Source organism: Stegostoma tigrinum, chromosome 14, assembly GCF_030684315.1.
Source record: "Stegostoma tigrinum isolate sSteTig4 chromosome 14, sSteTig4.hap1, whole genome shotgun sequence".
Taxonomy (NCBI): Eukaryota; Metazoa; Chordata; class Chondrichthyes; order Orectolobiformes; family Stegostomatidae; genus Stegostoma; species Stegostoma tigrinum.
The window spans coordinates 67635033-67654317 of NC_081367.1; the positions used below are offsets into that span (position 1 = coordinate 67635033).

The 19285-nt window shown below is 46.5% G+C and overlaps 1 protein-coding gene across 2 annotated transcripts in view; it reads right to left on the reverse strand.

The window, feature by feature from the left end:
• Nucleotides 1-5521, reverse strand: part of rnf13 (ring finger protein 13) — a 214121-nt gene extending 208600 nt beyond the window's left edge. For both annotated transcript variants that reach the window (XM_059651210.1, XM_059651211.1), the window contains exon 1: nt 5378-5521. The gene's annotated coding sequence lies outside the window, so the exon portion shown is untranslated. The remainder of the gene's footprint in view (nt 1-5377) is intronic.
• Nucleotides 5522-19285: the final 13764 nt, after the last annotated feature.

Genomic DNA, 19285 nt, shown 5'->3' on the forward strand with positions numbered 1-19285 from the left:
CCCGACCAGGCCCCCTCCACCGACACTCTCATCCGCCTAGCGGAACTCGTCCTCACACTCAACAACTTCTCTTTTGACTCCTCCCACTTCCTACAGACTAAGGGGGTGGCCATGGGCACCCGCATGGGCCCCAGCTATGCCTGCCTCTTTGTAGGTTACGTGGAACAGTCCATCTTCCGCACCTACACAGGCCCCAAACCCCACCTCTTCCTCCGGTACATTGATGACTGTATCGGCGCCGCCTCTTGCTCCCCAGAGGAGCTCGAACAGTTCATCCACTTCACCAACACCTTCCACCCCAACCTTCAGTTCACCTGGGCCATCTCCAGCACATCCCTCACCTTCCTGGACCTCTCAGTCTCCATCTCAGGCAACCAGCTTGTAACTGATGTCCATTTCAAGCCCACCGACTCCCACAGCTACCTAGAATACACCTCCTCCCACCCACCCTCCTGCAAAAATTCCATCCCCTATTCCCAATTCCTCCGCCTCCGCCGCATCTGCTCCCACGATAAGACATTCCACTCCCGCACATCCCAGATGTCCAAGTTCTTTAAGGACCGCAACTTCCCCCCCACGGTGATTGAGAACGCCCTTGACCGCGTCTCCCGCATTTCCCGCGACACATCCCTCACACCCCGCCCCCGCCACAACCGCCCCAAGAGGATCCCCCTCGTTCTCACACACCACCCTACCAACCTCCGGATACAACGCATTATCCTCCGACACTTCCGCCATTTACAATCCGACCCCACCACCCAAGACATTTTTCCATCCCCACCCCTGTCTGCTTTCCGGAGAGACCACTCTCTCCGTGACTCCCTTGTTCGCTCCACACTGCCCTCCAACCCCACCACACCCGGCACCTTCCCCTGCAACCGCAGGAAATGCTACACTTGTCCCCACACCTCCTCCCTCACCCCCATCCCAGGCCCCAAGATGACATTCCACATTAAGCAGAGGTTCACCTGCACATCTGCCAATGTGGTATACTGCATCCACTGTACCCGGTGCGGCTTTCTCTACATTGGGGAAACCAAGCGGAGGCTTGGGGACCGCTTTGCAGAACACCTCCGCTCAGTTCGCAACAAACAACTGCACCTCCCAGTCGCAAACCATTTCCACTCCCCCTCCCATTCTCTTGATGACATGTCCATCATGGGCCTCCTGCACTGCCACAATGATGCCACCCGAAGGTTGCAGGAACAGCAACTCATATTCCGCCTGGGAACCCTGCAGCCATATGGTATCAATGTGGACTTCACCAGTTTCAAAATCTCCCCTTCCCCCACTGCATCCCTAAACCAGCCCAGTTCATCCCCTCCCCCCACTGCACCACACAACCAGCCCAGCTCTTCCCCCCCACCCACTGCATCCCAAAACCAGTCCAACCTGTCTCTGCCTCCCTAACCGGTTCTTCCTCTCACCCATCCCTTCCTCCCACCCCAAGCCGCACCCCCAGCTACCTACTAACCTCATCCCACCTCCTTGACCTGTCCGTCTTCCCTGGACTGACCTATCCCCTCCCTACCTCCCCACCCACACCTTCTCCACCTATCTTCTTTACTCTCCATCTTCGGTCCGCCTCCCCCTCTCTCCCTATTTATTCCAGTTCCCTCCCCCCATCCCCCTCTCTGATGAAGGGTCTAGGCCCGAAACGTCAGCTTTTGTGCTCCTGAGATGCTGCTTGGCCTGCTGTGTTCATCCAGCCTCACATTTTATTAAACTTAAGTACATTCTGTTTGAGTGTCCCCCTATTGGGCAGCTCTCCCATTTAAGGGTCAATCTGGTGAGCCTGCCCTGCTTCCTTAAGGGCAAAGATAACCTCTCAGGATAAGATGATGGAAATTGTAAAAGACGTAGCAGGGATGTTTCACCAAAACCACTTATAATCCAGTCGGTGTGCATAAAGGCTAAGATATCACTTGTTAGCTAATTCCTTGCTGTACCAAGTTAATTTTGCAACTTGATACATGAACATACAAATTCACTAAATTGATTCATCCTTTAAAAACAGAATATTTTTCAAAAGGTATCAAGCAATGCTGCATAAAATGAGTTACGGAATTAGATCATATCAGCCATGGCCTTAATAAACAGGCTTTAGGAGCTAAAAGGCATACTTTGTTCCAATGTTACAATTATTCATGTCCCACACATCACAAGCCAAATACATCAAGAGGTTCCCTGCAGTCAACACGGTTGAACAACAGTAGGTAGTGTTCTTCCAAACTCCCACTAGTGCCAACTGTTTCTATTTACTTTGTACAGCTGATTTTCTTGCCCAAAAGAATCTCATGGCTGAGAGAACAATCAGAACTGCTCTTTCATAAAGGCATAGCTTTAAATTGAGGGGTGAAAGATATAGGACAGATGTCAGAGGTAGTTTCTTTACTCAGAGTAGTAAGGGAATGGAATGCTTTGCCTGCAACGGTAGTAGATTCGCCAACTTTAGGTACATTTAAGTCGTCATTGGACAAGCATATGGACATACGTGGAATAGTGTAGGTTAGATGGGCTTGACATCAGTATGACAGGTCGGCACAACATCGAGGGCCAAAGGGCCTGTACTGTGCTGTAATGTTCTATGTTCTATAATTATCTACTTCTACCTCCAAAGCTCATGGTTAAAACATCACACAAAGATACAATTCTCCAACTAAAATGTTGTAATTAAATAAGTTCTCCTGATCTGTCTCAACATCACTTCAAAAAAGTAAAAAGCACTTTTACATACAAGAGGTCAACTCGTTGCAAAATTTACACCATTTTAACAGAAAGGAACACAATCAGGAAAGAGACTGCCAGGCATGCCACCAATAACCCACTAATGAACCTCAGCTTCAAGTTTCTGAAGTACCTCCCAACAAGGAAGTACCTCTAACTGTATTCACTCCTACAACGCAGCTAGATGCAAAAGCCAGTTATTGCATCCGAAGGAGCCCGGTTGAAAATATCTGTTTTAACTCGCACTGCTCTCAGCTAAAGTCAGCTAAGCAAACTCATTTGTTGTCCTTCAAATGAAGGACAGATAAGGAGGAGGTCTCTAATTCTGCAGTAATAGCATCCTTGTTTGTGAGCCAAGAGGCTCAGGCTCAAGTCTTACCTGCTGCAGGCCAATGAGAAAAATCTCTGTCCAGGTGAAGGAGGACTCTTGTACTGCAATGATAGTCTTCCTGGCCCAGAGATAAGGAAATTATGTTCGAGTCCCACCTGCTCCAAAAGGTGCAAAATAGCACCTCTGAACAAATTAAACAAAAAAATTCTCAGAAGAGGGCCAACTGATCTTGGTACACTTTACAACCGGAAAGATGAAACTGCTGCCTTGAAGTGCTAATCTAGATTTTTAAAAATTAGCAAAAATAGCAATTAACAAAATACAGGATGTTATCAAGTGAAGGTTAAGGGTAGAGATTCAGGAGTAATTTTCAAAACAAGTCAGGTATATGTTTCAAAAAGAAACATTTTTGGGACTATGAGCTAAGAAAAGCAGAGTGGGATCAATTAGTAACTCGTTCAAAGTATCAAAACACAGTGGGTGGGCTAAGTTGTCTAACATTTCTGTAGCTCCAGTTCACTAGACAGAAAAGCTTCAGAAAGCAAAGTTATTCCCACTAAAACTAGATTCCTTCCTTAAACCTTCAATGTTTCTCAGATGCATTGGTCACTTCATTTAAAAAGTGATCAACACTTTTTTATGGATTTAAGATTCTATGAATTAGTTAGCAGTGCTTATTTATGGAATTAATCAATTTAACAAAGCAGCAACTTTAAACATTCACTCCAACTAATTAAATCACTGCATCCTGTTGTGCACAAATTGTCCAAAAGCACTTCATTGGCTGCAAAACATCTTGGGACAAGTTGAGGCACAATTCTTTTCCAAGTTGAATTCACAAGGAATAATCACAACTGCCACTTTCTAAAGAAAGGTCCCAACTTGAAACGTCACTTTTCTTGGTCCTCTGATGCAGCCTGGCCTGCTGCGCTCCTCCAGTTCCACACTGTTATCGAAGTCCCACTTTATGGTTTCATACTCCCTCACAAATATCCTTCTACATTACAGAATTACAGCTTTCAAGTTTAATGCCTGTTACAATTTTTCCCCCTTAATTGTTGCAGGCTCAGATCACATCAGGTTCAACCAACAACTTTTGCTGCAACAAGGTGTAATAATGGCAAACATCTGCAACAAGAGCGTTCAGACAGCTGCCTATTCTACAAAATACTGACATACACATCAAACACTTTTCATTTTAATATTTCCAGTTTTGTTTTTGTTTCTTTGTTTAGAGCATTAGCAGACTTCAACTATCTGCTTGCACAAAATGGAGATATAGCTCTCCTGACGATTAGCAGGTGGATAAGAGACTACAGCTGAGGAGAGACGTCCAACCTAGATGGGAAGTGGGAAGATGAAAATGCAGCCAACTGCGTCTGCTATAACTAAGCTGATGTGATAAGTGGGCATAGGCAGATAACGAAGGAACACCAAGCATTGTTACCGCAGACAAGGCTATGTTCAAGCTTAAATAATTGAGACAGAGATCGAGATCTTTGGTTGACAACAGTGAGGCTGTACTCTGAGCGACTTAAGTCAGTAGTTTATACCTCAACTATGTTTAGATTCGTTCAGTTCTTCGAAGAGCTTCTGATATAGCGTAAAAACGCTGAGTGACTGAAACATGTTGGTTTTTGAGAAATGTAAAACCAATACATTTGATACTGTCATTCAACAAATCCGTTGAGTAAAATACCTCAATAGCAGCCGTACGACATGGGATATTACGAGAATTTCAGTTGCTGAGGTTAGCTCATAAAATCAGATTATTTTTACCCAGACCGCTAAATGGGATTCTCCCTACTTATTTCGTTTCGTACGCCCTACAACTGTTTGTAAATCCAAACGAACGAAAGCAATCGAAAAGTAAATATTTGCCATACAAGCGAGCATTGTGGCCGCTGATGTTTTATAAACAGATATGTAAACGACGTGAGAATGTTTTTGTAAACAAGACAAGTGTTACAAATAAAAATCGGGAGGGAGGGAAACGAGGTGGGAAAGCGTGCTCAAGAAGCCAAGCCACGGTCTGAAGCTTAAAATAAAGTTCTTTTTAAAAGAAATAGTGATTGCGGATGAAAGAGGATGAGTTAGGGGCACAGGTCTGGCCCCTGCAACAACCCAAAGCAATCAAACAACCACAGCTTTTATACCCCATGAGCAGGAACCAAGGTTCCTAATTCCCTTCTGTTGATTAAAAGGCCGCTGAACGCGGCTGGTTTAGGTCGGGGCCTGGTGGACGGCATTGAGCCTCGCCCTGCACCATAACTACCAGCCCTTCAAATAAACAAGTACCCAGCCACTGCTCCCTCTTACCTGCGACTAGAAGCTCCCTATTCCGAACCGAACAGCAGATAATGAATAAGCAGCGAAGGCGGACCCAAGACACATGGGTATAGAGGTGAGAAAAACAGTCCAGCAGCGAATCCAACGTCGCCCGAGAAACTGCACTGACCCCGCCCCAGGCCCAACTGCCAATCACCACGAGACCCCGCCCACGCCCTTGCGGTCAATCGGCGCACATGCCCCGCCTCTCCCGGGCCCAACCGCCAATCATCACTAGATCTCTCCCGCACACGTGCCGTCAATCAGTGCACTTGCCCCGCCTCTTCCAGGCCTCAACTGCCAATCTATTCGGAACCCCCGACCACGCACATGCCGTGAATCAGTGCACATGCCCCGCCTCTCCCCGGCCCAACCGACAATCATCACTGGACCACGCCCGTGTACATGCCGTCAATCAGCGCACGTGCCCCGCCTTCCCCCGGCATAACTGCCAACCACGGCAGCACACCGCCCATGTATGTGCCGTCAATCAGAGCACACGCCCCGTCCCCAGGTCCGGCCGTCAATCATCGCGGTTGCAGGCCCTGGCTTTAGACGTCAATCAGTGAGGGATACCGCCCCAATAAAGCTGTCAATCATCTCGCGGCACTGTCCTCGGTCCGCATGTCATGAGCCGCGGGTCTCCCAACCCTCCTGCAGCTGTCAATCACCCCAAACCCCACTTCTTCCTCCGTTACATTGATGACTGTATCGGCGCCGCCTCTTGCTCCCCAGAGGAGCTCGAACAGTTCATCCACTTCACCAACACCTTCCACCCCAACCTTCAGTTCACCTGGGCCATCTCCAGCACATCCCTCACCTTCCTGGACCTCTCAGTCTCCATCTCAGGCAACCAGCTTGTAACTGATGTCCATTTCAAGCCCACCGACTCCCATAGCTACCTAGAATACACCTCCTCCCACCCACCCTCCTGCAAAAATTCCATCCCCTATTCCCAATTCCTCCGCCTCCGCCGCATCTGCTCCCACGATAAGACATTCCACTCCTGCACATCCCAGATGTCACAGAACATAGAACATTACAGCACAGTACAGGCCCTTCGGCCCTCGATATTGTGCCGACCTGTCATACCGATCTCAAGCCCATCTAACCTACACTATTCCATGTACGTCCATATGCTTATCCAATGACGCCTTAAATGTACCCAAAGTTGGCGAATCTACTACCGTTGCAGGCAAAGCGTTCCATTCCCTTACTACTCTCTGAGTAAAGAAACTACCTCTGACATCTGTCCTATATCTTTCACCCCTCAATTTAAAGCTATGCCCCCTCGTGCTCACTGTCACCATCCTAGGAAAAAGGCTCTCCCTATCCACCCCATCTAACCCTCTGATTATTTTATATGTCCTCATTCTTCAAGGGCTGCAACTTCTCCCCTGTAGTGGTCGAGAACGCCCTCGACCGTGTCACCCGCATTTCCCACAACACATCCCTCACACCCTGCCCCCGCCCAAAGAGAATCACCCTAGTCCTCACATATCACCCCACCAACCTCTGGATACAATGCATCATTCTCCGACACTTAACGCCATTTACAATCCGACCACACCACCCAAGACATTTTTCTATCCCCACCCTTATCTGCCTTCCGGAGAGACCACTCTCTCCGTGACTCCCTTGTTCGCTCCACACTCCCCTCCAACCCCACCACTCCCGGCACTTTCCCCTGCAATCGCAGGAAGTGCTACACCTGCCCCCACACCACCTCCCTCACCCCCATCCCAGGCCCCAAGATGACTTTCCACATCACGCAGATGTTCACCTGCACATCTGCCAATGTGGTATACTGCATCCACCGTACACCATGTGGCTTTCTCTACATTGGGGAAACCAAGTGGAGGCTTGGGGACTGCTTTGCGGAACACCTCTGCTCGGTTCGCAATAAACAACTGCACCTCCCAGTCGCGAACCATTTCAACTCCCCCTCCCATTCCTCAGATGACATGTCCATCCTGGGCCTCCTGCATTGCCATAATGATGCCACCCGTAGGTTGCAGTAACAACAAGTCATATTCCGCTTGGGAACCTTGCAGCCCAATGGCATCAATGTTTATTTCACCAGCTTCAAACTCTCCCCTCCCCCACTGCATCCCAAAACCAGCCCAGCTCGTCCCAGCCTGCCTAACCTGTTCTTCCTCTCACCTATCCTCTCCTCCCACCTCAAGCCGCACCTCCATTTTCTACCTGCTAACCTCATCCCGCCCCTTTGACCTGTCTGTCCTCCCCAGACTGACCTATCCCCTCCCTACCTCCCCACCCATACTCTTCTCTCCACCTATCTTCTCCTCTATCCATCTCTAGTCCACCTCCCTCTCTCAACCCATTTATTTCAGAATCTTCTCCCCATCCCCCTTTTCTGATGGAGGTTTAGGCCCGAAATGTCAGCTTTTGTGCTCCTAAGATGCTGCTTAGCCTGCTGTGTTCATCCAGCTCCACACTTTGTTATCTTGGATTCTCTAGTATCTGCAGTTCCCATTATCTCCAATCACCGCGGGGCCCTGCCTCAGAGCTACCTGTCAATAAGTACAAGGCACCGCCCCAAGCCCAGGGTCAATCAGTGCTGGCCCCGCCCAAGGGCCCAGCTGTCAATTAGCAGGGAGCTGTCAATCATTGAATGATTGATTCATTTAGAACATAGAATATAGAAAAGTACAGCACAGTACAGGCCCTTCGGCCCACGATGTTGTGCTGTGGAATAATCCAATCCAAAAATAAAATAACCTAACCTACATTCCCCTCAATTCACTGCTGTCCATGTGCTTGAGCAGCAGTCGCTTAAATGTCACTAATGACTCCGCTTCCACGACTACCACTGGCAAACTATTCCACGTGCTCACAACTCCCTGGGTGAAGAACCTCCCTCTGACGTCTCCTCTATACCTTCCTCCTAACACCTTAAAACTATGACCCCTCGTGGCAGTCAATACTGCCCTGGGGAAATGTCTCTGGCTATCGACTCTATCCATGCCTCTCATTACCTTGTACACCTCGATCAGGTCACCTCTCTTCCTCCTTCTCTCCAGAGAGAAAAGTCCGAGCTCAGTCAACCTCTCCTCGTAAGACAAGCCCTCCAGTCCAGGCAGCATCCTGGTAAACCTCCTTTGCACCCTCTCCAAAGCCTCCACATCTTTCCTATAATAGGGCGACCAGAACTGGACACAATATTCCAAGTCTGGTCTCACCAGGGTTTTGTAGAGCTGCAGCATAACCTCGCGGCTCTTAAACTCGATCCCCCTGTTAATGAAAGCCAAAACACCAAATGCTTTCTTAACAACCTTATCCACTTGAGTGGCAACTTTGAGGGAGCTATGCAATTGAACACCAAGATCACGCTGTTCCTCCACACTGCCGAGAATCCTGCCTTTAATTTAAGTTTGACCTTCCAAAATGCATCACTTCGCATTTATCCAGGTTGAACTCCGTCTGCCATTTCTCAGCCCAGCTCTGCATTCTGTCAATGTCTTGCTGAAGCCTGCAATAGCCCTCGATACTATCAACAGCACCTCCAACCTTTGTGTCATCAGCAAACATACTAACCCACCCCTCAACCTCCTCATCCAAGTCATTTATAAAAACTACAAAGAGCAGAGGCCCAACAACAGAGCTCTGTAGATTTATTGTGACCTGTACCGAAGTACAGTGAAAAGCTTGGTTTACAAATGGTACAGTCAGATCATAGTAAGCAAAGGATATGCACATCCAAAAGACTTAGACAGAGGCGTCAAGGTTACATTGCACAGGGCGTGCACTAGGTAAGATCAACATGAGCAAGATCAGTGTTATTTGAGGCTTGAGTCCATTCAACAGTCTGATAACAGCTGGGAAGAATCTGTTCCTGAGTCTGCTCGTGTGTATGTTCAGGCTTCTGTATCATCAGCCTAATAGAAGAGGTCATAGGAGATCATAACAGGAGTGCGACGGGTCTTTGATAATGTAGGCCCCCTTTCCACATCAGGGAGCCATGTAAATAGAGTCCACGGATGGAAGGTTGGTTTCCATGGTGATCTGAGTTGTTCACACCACCTTCTGTTATTTCTTATGGTCCTGGCCAGAGCAGTTGCCATTATGCAGCTCGACAGTATGCTTTCAGTTGTACATCTGTAGAAGTTGGTGAGGGACATTATGGACATGCCAAGTTTCCTGAGCCGCCCCAGGCCTAACTGCCGATCACCACGGGACCCCGTCCACGCACTTGCTGTCAATCAATGCACATGCGCCCCCGCCCATCACGGGCCCAACTGCCAATCATCTCTGGACCACTCCTGTGTATGTGCCGTCAATCAGTGCACATCCTCCACCTCTCTCTCCCAGACCCATTGCCAATCTACATGGGACCCCCGACCATGTACTTACCATTGTTGTTGTTCCTCAACTATTGCATTTACGTGGGAAGTCCAGGACAGGTTGTCAGTTATCATCACTCCGAGAAACTTGATGCACTTCACCCTCTCAACCTCAGTTCCATTAATGTAGATGAGGGTGTGTTCTCCACTTTTCTTCCTGAAGTCAATGATCAGTCCTTTAGTTTTGCCGACATTGAGAGACAGATTGTTTTCCTTGCACCAAGTCAACAGGCCCTCTCCGTCCCTTCTGTAGTTTGACTCGTCATTGTTAGATATCTGTCCCACCAAGGTGGTGTCATCAGCGAACTTGTAGATGACATTCATTCTGAATTTGGCAACACAGTCGTAGGTTTCAGGGAGTAAATCATCATGCAACTTTGGTGAACGTCTGCAGTGCATCTTATCAATTGTACATACTGCGTTGCTGGTGGAAGGAATGGATGTTTGTGGCTGTAGCGCCAATCAAGCGGGCTGCTTTGTCCTGGATGGTGTCAAGCTTCTTGAGTATTATTGGTGCTGCACCCATCAGGCAAGTGGAGAGTATTCCATCACACTCCTGAGTTGTGTCATATAGATGACGGACGGGTTTTGGGGAATCAGGAAGTGAGTTACTTGCTGCGGTATTTCTTGAACAAACGAATTAATGCATTAGCTTTATTGTCACGTGTACTCGATGAGTACAGTGAAAAGTTTATACGTCCCACTTACAGCACCATCTTTGGCTCAAAGGTACCGAGGGTACAGCTTCTTTACTTACAAAATCTTAGGAAATAGAGAAATAAAATGTCCAGCATTGCAGAAATAAAAGTTCAGAACCACTGTCTTCCAACCCACACCAGGCTGACACCTAGCCTCCAGTCTGCACCGGGCCCTGGCTCCAGACCGTGCTGGGCTTTATCTTGAGGATCACGAGCCTAGAGGATCGCCTCAAACCACCATGCTGGCCTGAAAAGAAGCCATGCCAGGCTAGAGACAGCACACCAGGCTGAAAGGATGCCACACTAGGAGGCTGCTATAATAGGCAGGAAGGCCACTGCGCTAGGCCTATAGGCCACCATGCCATGCCAGCAGGCCACCAGAGGAGGTTGCCATGCCCTGCTGTTGTAACCACTATGTTTATGCAGTGAGTACAGTTGAGTTTCTGGTCAATGGCAACTGCCAGGATGTTGATAGTGATGGTAACACCTTTGAACGTCAAGGTGTGGTAGTTATACTGTCTCATACTGGGGATGGCCATTGCCTGGTATTTGTGTGGCATGAATGATACTTGCCATTTGCCAGCCCAAGCCTGGATATTGTTCAGATCTTCTTGTATTTTGAACATGGACTACTTCGGTGTCTGAGAAGTGGCATATATTGCTGAACATTGAGCAATCAGCAGCAAACATCCCCACTTCTGACCTTGAGATGGAGGGAAGGTCATTGAAGCAGCTGAAGATGGTTGGGTCTAGGATGCTACGCTGAGGAACTCCTGCAGCTGAGATGACTCACATTCAACAACTACAACTATCTTCCAAAGGTGTGGCTCTGATTGAAGTCACTATATTTATATGGCTAGTCCAATTAAGCTTCTCGTCAACCCTAGGATGTTGACAGTGGAAATTTAGTGATGGTAACACCATTGAATGTCAAGGGGCAATGCAGTCCTCCCATTTTCTTGCGTATGCCCCAATCCTTCAGAACCATTTTCCCAGCAACTTCAGGTAATCTGTGCTGATGGTGAAGGGGATAAAAAAACATAGAATTATCTTTTATTGAAGATGGTTTTACCTGGAATTTGTATGGCATGATTATTACCTGACACTTGTCAGCCCATGTCGTCCAGATTTTGCTACATTTGGACTTAGACTGCATCCATATCTGAGAAGTTGCAAATGGTGCTGAATGTTCCACAGCCATCAGCGAATGCCCCCACTTCTGACCTTTTTTATATCAAAAATGTGCTTTATTCTTAAAAATATCTTGACATATGTACATAGTCACTAAAGCAGTTTGATTCTGTACAGTAGCATATGGAAAAACAAATGAACATTTTACTACACTGGCCGTCCGAAGATTATCCCACCCAGACCCATCCCCCTACATCTGCGACCCACCTAATCTACACATCCCCAAACACTATGGGCAATTTTGCATGGCCAATCCATCTAACCTGCTCATCTTTGAACTGTAGGAGGAAACCGCAGCACCCGACAGAAACCCACACAATTATAGGGAGAACATGCAAACTCCAAACAGACAGTCACCCAAGGTGAGAATTGAGCTGGGTCTCTGACGCAGTGAGACAGCAGTGTTAACCATTGAGCCACTGCGCTGCCACAAGGTCTCAGTGTGCATCCCGGGGAATAGCCTGTAGAGCACAGAGTCCTGCATCATGGAGCTGCTTGGGATGAACATTAAAAAAAAATTGTATCTTTCTCCAGACTTCCTTTGCAAAGGCACATTCCCGCAGGAGACGTGTGACAGTCTCTACCTCCTAGCCCCCTGACCCCGCAGCCACTTCAAGGGCAGTGTGCGGTGGCGCAGACAGTCTGAGTGTACATGAAGGATCTCACTGGTGTTGCGCTTCTCACCACTGGCCAATTGATGCGTTGGTGCTTGTTGAAAAGTTTTGGTGGTGAGGCATTCTGCCAAATGACTTTGACATTAATGGCAGGATTCTTGTCAATGTGGAGGAACAGAGGGATCTTGGGGTCCATGTCCATAGATCCCTCAAAGTTGCAACCTAAGTTGATAGGGTTGTAAAGAAGGTGTGTGGTGTGTTAGCATTCATTGGCAGGGGAACTGAATGTAAGAGATGTGAGGTCATGCTGCACTGCTATAAAACTCTGGTTAGACCACACTGGAATATGGTGTCCAGTTCTGGTTACCTCATTACAGGAAGGATGTGAAAGTTTTAGAGAGGGTGCAGAGGAGATTTACCAGGATGTTGCCTGGGCTGGGGCAGGTCTTGTGAGGAAAGGTTGGGGGAGGGAGGGCTTTTCTCATTGGAGTGACAAAGGATGAGTGGTGACTTGACACAGGTTGACATGATGATGAGAGACGTAGATAGAATGGATAGCCAGATACTTGTTCACAGGGCGTGAATGACTATTGCAAGGGGGCATAATTTTAAGATCATGGTGGAAGGTATGGGGAGATGTCAGAGGTAGGTTCTTCACACAGAGAGTGGTGGGCATGTGGAATGCGCTGCCGGCAGTGGTGGTGGATTCAGATACTTTAGAGACTTTTAAGCGACTCTTGGATGGGCACATGAAGGATAGTAAAATGTAGTGTATGCAGGGTAGTTTGATCTTCGTAGGACAATAGGTCAGCACAACATTGTGGGCCGAAAGGCCTGTACTGTGCTGCACTGTTCTATGTTCTATGTTATTGACAGTCTGCACAGGGAACAATCTGACAGGATCCACGCTCTCCTTTTCCTGTAAGATCTCAAGGAAGTTACACTCTGACAACTTCATTATGGACTTGTGGTAAAAGATACGAACCAAAAGAACTGCGGATGCTGTAAATCAGCAACAAAAACAAAGTTGCTGGAAAAGCTCAGCAGGTCTGGCAGCATCTGTGGAGGAGAAATCAGAGTTAACGTTTCGGGTCCTGTTCTGAGGAAGGGCCACACTGGACCTGAAACGTTGACTCTTTTTTCTCCTCCACAGATGCTGCTAGACCTGCTGAACTTTTCCAGCAACTTTGTTTTTGTTGTGGTAAAAGGTGCTTTTCTTTACAAATTCTTCCATGTAGTACTACTTGAGGTGTTCTGGAGCACAAAGGCCAGTCCCAACAACCTCTGTTCATAGTGACACCTGCTGTTTGCATACCAAGGGTCTACATGTCGCTTGATGCAACTGCACACAAAGGTGGCCATCAGTGTGAGGGTGACATTGGGTACCTTCTTCCCCTGCTTTAGGCAGAGCTTTGTACATGGTGTCCCTGCATACATGGTCCATCTTAGACCTCCAGATGAAGTGGAAGATGGCTCAGGTGATTGCAACGGTGAAGATTCTGGGAAGGGGCCAGACCTGCACCACGTATAGCAACAGAGACAGCACCTCACAACTGATGACAAGGTTTCTATAGAAAGACCAGTTTCTGCCTCACCTTGGCAATGCAGATCTCCCACATTTTTGCTTATGCCCCAGTCCCTCTAGACCATATTATCAGCACCTTCAGGTAATCTGTCCTGAGAGTGAAGGGAATAAAGAATCAAAGTCCCTACAGTCCAGATAAAGGCCATTCAGACTATTGAGTTTGTACCCAGAACCACCCCCACAGCCTGTCTCCATGGCCCTGCATTTCCTATGGCTAATCCACCTAGCCTGCACAACTCTGAACACTATGAGACAATTTAGCATGGGTGATCTAATTAACCTTTGGACTGTGGGAGGAAACTGGAGCACCTAGCAGAAACAGGGAGATTGTGCAAACTCTGTACAGACGGTTGCCCGAGGGTGGAATTCAACCCGGGCTGCCTGGTACTGTGAGGCAGCAGTGCTAACCACCATCCACAGTAGTGTGTGGAACTGCTGCATATAGTACTCGTCACACCAAATCTCTGATGGTAAAGAGAAAGACTCCCACTGCGTGAACCTCCCGCTAGAGGCCCCGCCCACCTCCGGATGGGAGGATGAAATGCCATGGCATGTCCAGACAAGAGTATGCAGCAGCTGCCCAAACAGACCGCCTTTGCACATAGATTGGAATTGTAGGAAAGACACTTTCTACAAGATTGCTCAAGTCGTTGCCCTGGATTTTCCAAGGAAGATTTCAGTGGGCAGTGAGGAACTCCATCTGATTGAGTCTGGAGCACTTTGAACAAATAAGTTCAGCCTGTCTCTCTCGAGATACTTTCTCATCAATCTATTCAAAGATATTATAACGCGCCTCTGGAGCCGGTGGGACTTGGACCTTGCTTTCCAACTCAGAGATAGGGGCACCATCACTGCATCACAAAAGCCTTGCAGCCTCTGCGCGATCTATTTGAGAACGAGTTGAGAATCAATAAAATAAATTAGCTCATTCAGCAAAAGTAACACCAAGGGATGCTACAATTAAAACTTAAAATTAAAAGTTATCAAGAGAAACCTGTCTATTAAGTTAAAATTACATTTTGGTGGGACTGAAAACAGAAATTGCCAGAAATCACAGCGGGTCAGGCAGCACCCATGGGGGGAAAGCAAGCTAACATTTCGAGTCTAGATGACGCCTCATCAGATCTGACATGAAGTGTGGAGAGGGAAGCATTTATGCTGTTGTGGTGGTGGTAGGGGCGTGGGTCACGTGGAGTGCTGAGGGAGAAAGGCTAATAGTGCAGATTAAGTAATCAGAATGTGAGAACGGCAGCACAATGGTGTGTCTAACTGCCAGACCAGAAAGAACACAGTCCCACTTGGATGGGGCAGTGAGAGGGAGGACATGGTGACAGAGAATGCAATAAGCAAAGCTTAAAGAAAGGAAAGGAATGGGATGGGTAATATTAAGTCCAGAAGGTTGTAAGGTGCCTTGTCTGAAGATGAGATATGGTTCCTCCAGTTTGCACTGTGATTCACTGCAGTATGCCGAAGTCAGACAAGTGGGCATATGAGCAGTACGCTGTGTTAAAATGATCAGCCATGGGAAGGTCGGGGTCCTGCTTCTGCTCAGACTGGAGGTGTTCCACAAAGCAGTCAGCCAGTCTGCATTTGGTTTCTCTAATATACAGTAGGCCATACTGGGTGCAGCAAATACAACTCACAAGGTTGGATGAGGTACAGGTGAAATGTTGCTTCACCTGGAAAGACTATTTACACCCTTGGATGGTGAGCTGGGAGGAGGTGAAGGGGCAGGTGTTGCACCTTTGCGCTCACATGGGTAGGTACCCATGGCGGGGTGGAGTGGTGTTGGTGGTCGAAAACGGAGTTGATGCATTCCAGCTCCTGTGGTATCCAACAGTTGTGGAAAGCCTCAGAGGTACCAGTGGACACGTTATGCTCCCTCTCCAGGTTCAACCAAGTAGACAGCTCCGTTTTAAAATCTTTTAAGTGTACTTAATTTAATAAGGTCATTACCAGCCACTTAAAGGGACATTGGAACAAAAGTGAAAAGTGTAACTAAGGCTCACTAATTAAAATGGAAACAACATGCCCCAGTTGATGATGTAACTGCAAATCTGTCCCCCTTTATATGTGCCCAGGGTACTTCATCAATTAATATCTTCCACCTGTATTTTTTAAACTTAAAAATGCAATTGTTATAACATTAACAAAGGAGACTGATAAGAATGTGGGAGAGGACCAGAAAGACTTAAGAGATGCTACTGGAATGTTGGAGACGAAGTGGTTGAGGATGTGCTTGCTGTGCTGAGTAAGAGAGAAGGGGAAGTACGTGGCATTCTACCTCAAGGAGGTTGTGAAATCTGGAAACTTTGAGTACAACTTACCTTCTTTTGGTTCCTGATTTTGTTCCCAAGCATAACGGATGCATGTCTTGGTCTTGGCATCACTGCAAATGATATGTTTCAACTTAACTACAGGAATTGTTTTCTTTCTCATTTTTCCAATAAGTACTTAATTGATTGTCAAGTGCTTTTGAGATTGCGATCGACGTGATGAAAATTTACCTTTTTTTTCATGCAGCAAAAGCTAGTTTTAGATTTTTTTGCTGCTCACCACCACAGTGGGTTTCAGCAGTCCATTTTTCCTCAAATTGCTTCACTTAAAGCAGCAGGAAATGACTCTCTTAAAATGCAGCATCCAATGACAGAAGTATGCCACCTAATGCAGACATTGTATGTTGCGGTTGGCAGATGGTAGTGGAGGTGGAAAGATATTCTAATCATTTATATGTCATTGAATTGCTTCCAGTTTCCAATGTAACCCCAATTTAACAGTTGAAAAATAATATAATCCACACATCGGCAGAAACAAACAGCAATAAATATCACAACATTCAGTATAACAATTAATGTTTACCCACTATATATCAACATATAAACTTAAAAATCTATATTTTAAAATTAAAATATTGTTTAATGCTCAACTGCAAGTTTCAACCAATTTCTCCATACTCCCTCTTTACAGAAAACAGTGAAGCTTTTCTCTACACCAGCCCTTCCCAACTAGCCTCAGTGATAATGGGAACTGCAGATGCTGGAGAATCCAAGATAATAAAATGTGAGGCTGGATGAACACAGCAGGCCCAGCAGCATCTCAGGAGCAGAAAAGCTGACGTTTCGGGCCTAGACCCTTCATCAGAGCTCTCACCCATCCCCCTCTCTGATGAAGAGTCTAGGCCCGAAACGTCAGCTTTAGTGCTCCTGAGATGCTGCTGGGCCTGCTGTGTTCATCCAGCCTCACATTTTATTACATTACATTGAATAGCCTGTTTCAGCAACACTTTACCTTATACAGCATCATTGATACAGGGACACATGCCAAGCCACTTCAACAACTTTAGATTGTACTCTACGTCCAACTTGTTCTATGTGCTTTTGACTTTTCTCATTTTTCACTTCATCTTTGTTTAACTGTGTTGACCCTCACGTTGCACTCAAGTGTTCTTATGCAGTATGTCACACTTCACTTGGGCACAATCTTTTGTTTCTTCTCTACATCTATTACCATTCTTTTTGGCTGCTGCATATATTAGTTAATCATCTCTGGCTTCTACCTGATCACAGATCTTCTCCTTAAAGAGTCAACAAAACTCAAAACATTAGTTTGCTTTCTCTCCGTGGATGCTGCCTAACCTGCTGTAATCTCCAGCATCTTTTATTTTCAGTTCTCCTTAATCGTTCTTGACCCTCTGCTTCTTGCCCGGCCTACCCCACTTCCACTGTCTCAAAAGCTCTTGAGTTGACTTGAAAAGCATCATCAGCTTGAAATTCCAACTCTTTTTCTCTGCACCGATGTTGCCTGACATTGCTGAGTTTTTCCAGCTTCTCAGGCAGGGTCATGACACAATCCAAGTTCAGAATAACAACGTTTATCATCATACTGTGGGTCAGTTTTCATTGTTAAAGCAGTCATTGTGCAAATTAAAATTAAACTGTAAGTGAAAAAATTATGCAGCTCTTTCTCACTGCATTTCAAGTGGCACTGATCTATTGCAGAGTATAAAGGTAGAAAGCATAGGGCTTGTCACAAGTCAGCCCTCAATAGCACCAGAAGCTGTTGCTTCCAATTTCCAATGTAACCCCAACTTAACAGTTGAAAAATAATATAATCCACATATCGGCAGAACAAACAGCAATAAAGAAATGTCACAACATTCAGTATAACAATTAACATTTACGCACTATATATCAATGTATAAACATAAAAATCTATATTTTAAAATTAAAACATTATTTAATGTTCATCTGCAAGTTTCAACCAATTTCTCCATACTCCCTGTTTACAGAAAACAGTGAAGCGTTTCTCTACACCAGCCCTTCCCAACACACACAGGCACATGCTGTGGAGTGGGGATATTCACTGATGATTGAATAGACTTCAGCACTATGCAGGACTCCTCAGATACTGAATCAGTCGGCTGCTCAAGTGCAGAAAGACCCTGGACAACTTTCAGGCTTGGGCTGATAATAGGCAAGTAACATTTGCACCGTACAATTGCCAGACACTGGCCATCTCCAAAAAGCGAGAGTCTAATAATTTACCCTGACAAATCCAGAGGCACTCTCATAACTGCATCTCCGACCATCAGCATCTTGAGTATTGCCATTTGGTCAGAAGCTGAACTGGTCTTGCCATGTAAATATTGTGGTTGCTACGGCAAGTGAGAAGCTGGGATCTCTGCAGTGAATATCTCACCTGACTCTCTAAAACTTTTTAATCAGATGGTGCATGTCTGAATTCTGATAGAATATTCTTCACCTGGATGAGTGCAGCTCCAATGGCAGTCTTCATGGAACCAAGCAACCCGAGCAGAACCCCATCCTACACTGTAAAGCTTAACTCCTTTCACCAGCAGTGCACAATGGCAATTGTGCATAACATCTACAAGATGCAGTGCAGCAACCCACCAAAACTCCTTAGACAACACCTTCCAAACCCACAAGCTCCAACATCTAGAAGGACAAGGGCAGCAGATACATGGGAACATCACCATCTGCAAGTTCCCCTCCAAGCCACTCACCATCCTCACTTGGGATTGTATCACTATTGCTTCATTGCCACTGGGTCAAAATCCTGGACTTGCCTCCCCATCAGCACCAGAAGAGCCACATCAGTTCAGGAAGGCAGCTCACCACCAACTTCTCCAGGGCATGGGCTTCACCTGTGACACTCACATTACATGAAGCAGAAAGTAATTGCTGCACTTTAGAACTACTTCAGCTGGAAAGCAAATTGGGACACAAATCATGAAAAGATACACACAAATGCAAGACTTTATATACTTCTTCACTGTTGATGGCCATGCAATGTCCTCTAAGGAAGGTGGTTGGTTAGCTTAGTTGATTGAAAGGCCAGCTTTCAATGCAGAGTGATGCCAAAAGCATGGGTTCAATAGTGGTAGTACATGAAGTTATTTATATTAATCAATACAGACCAACATCAAC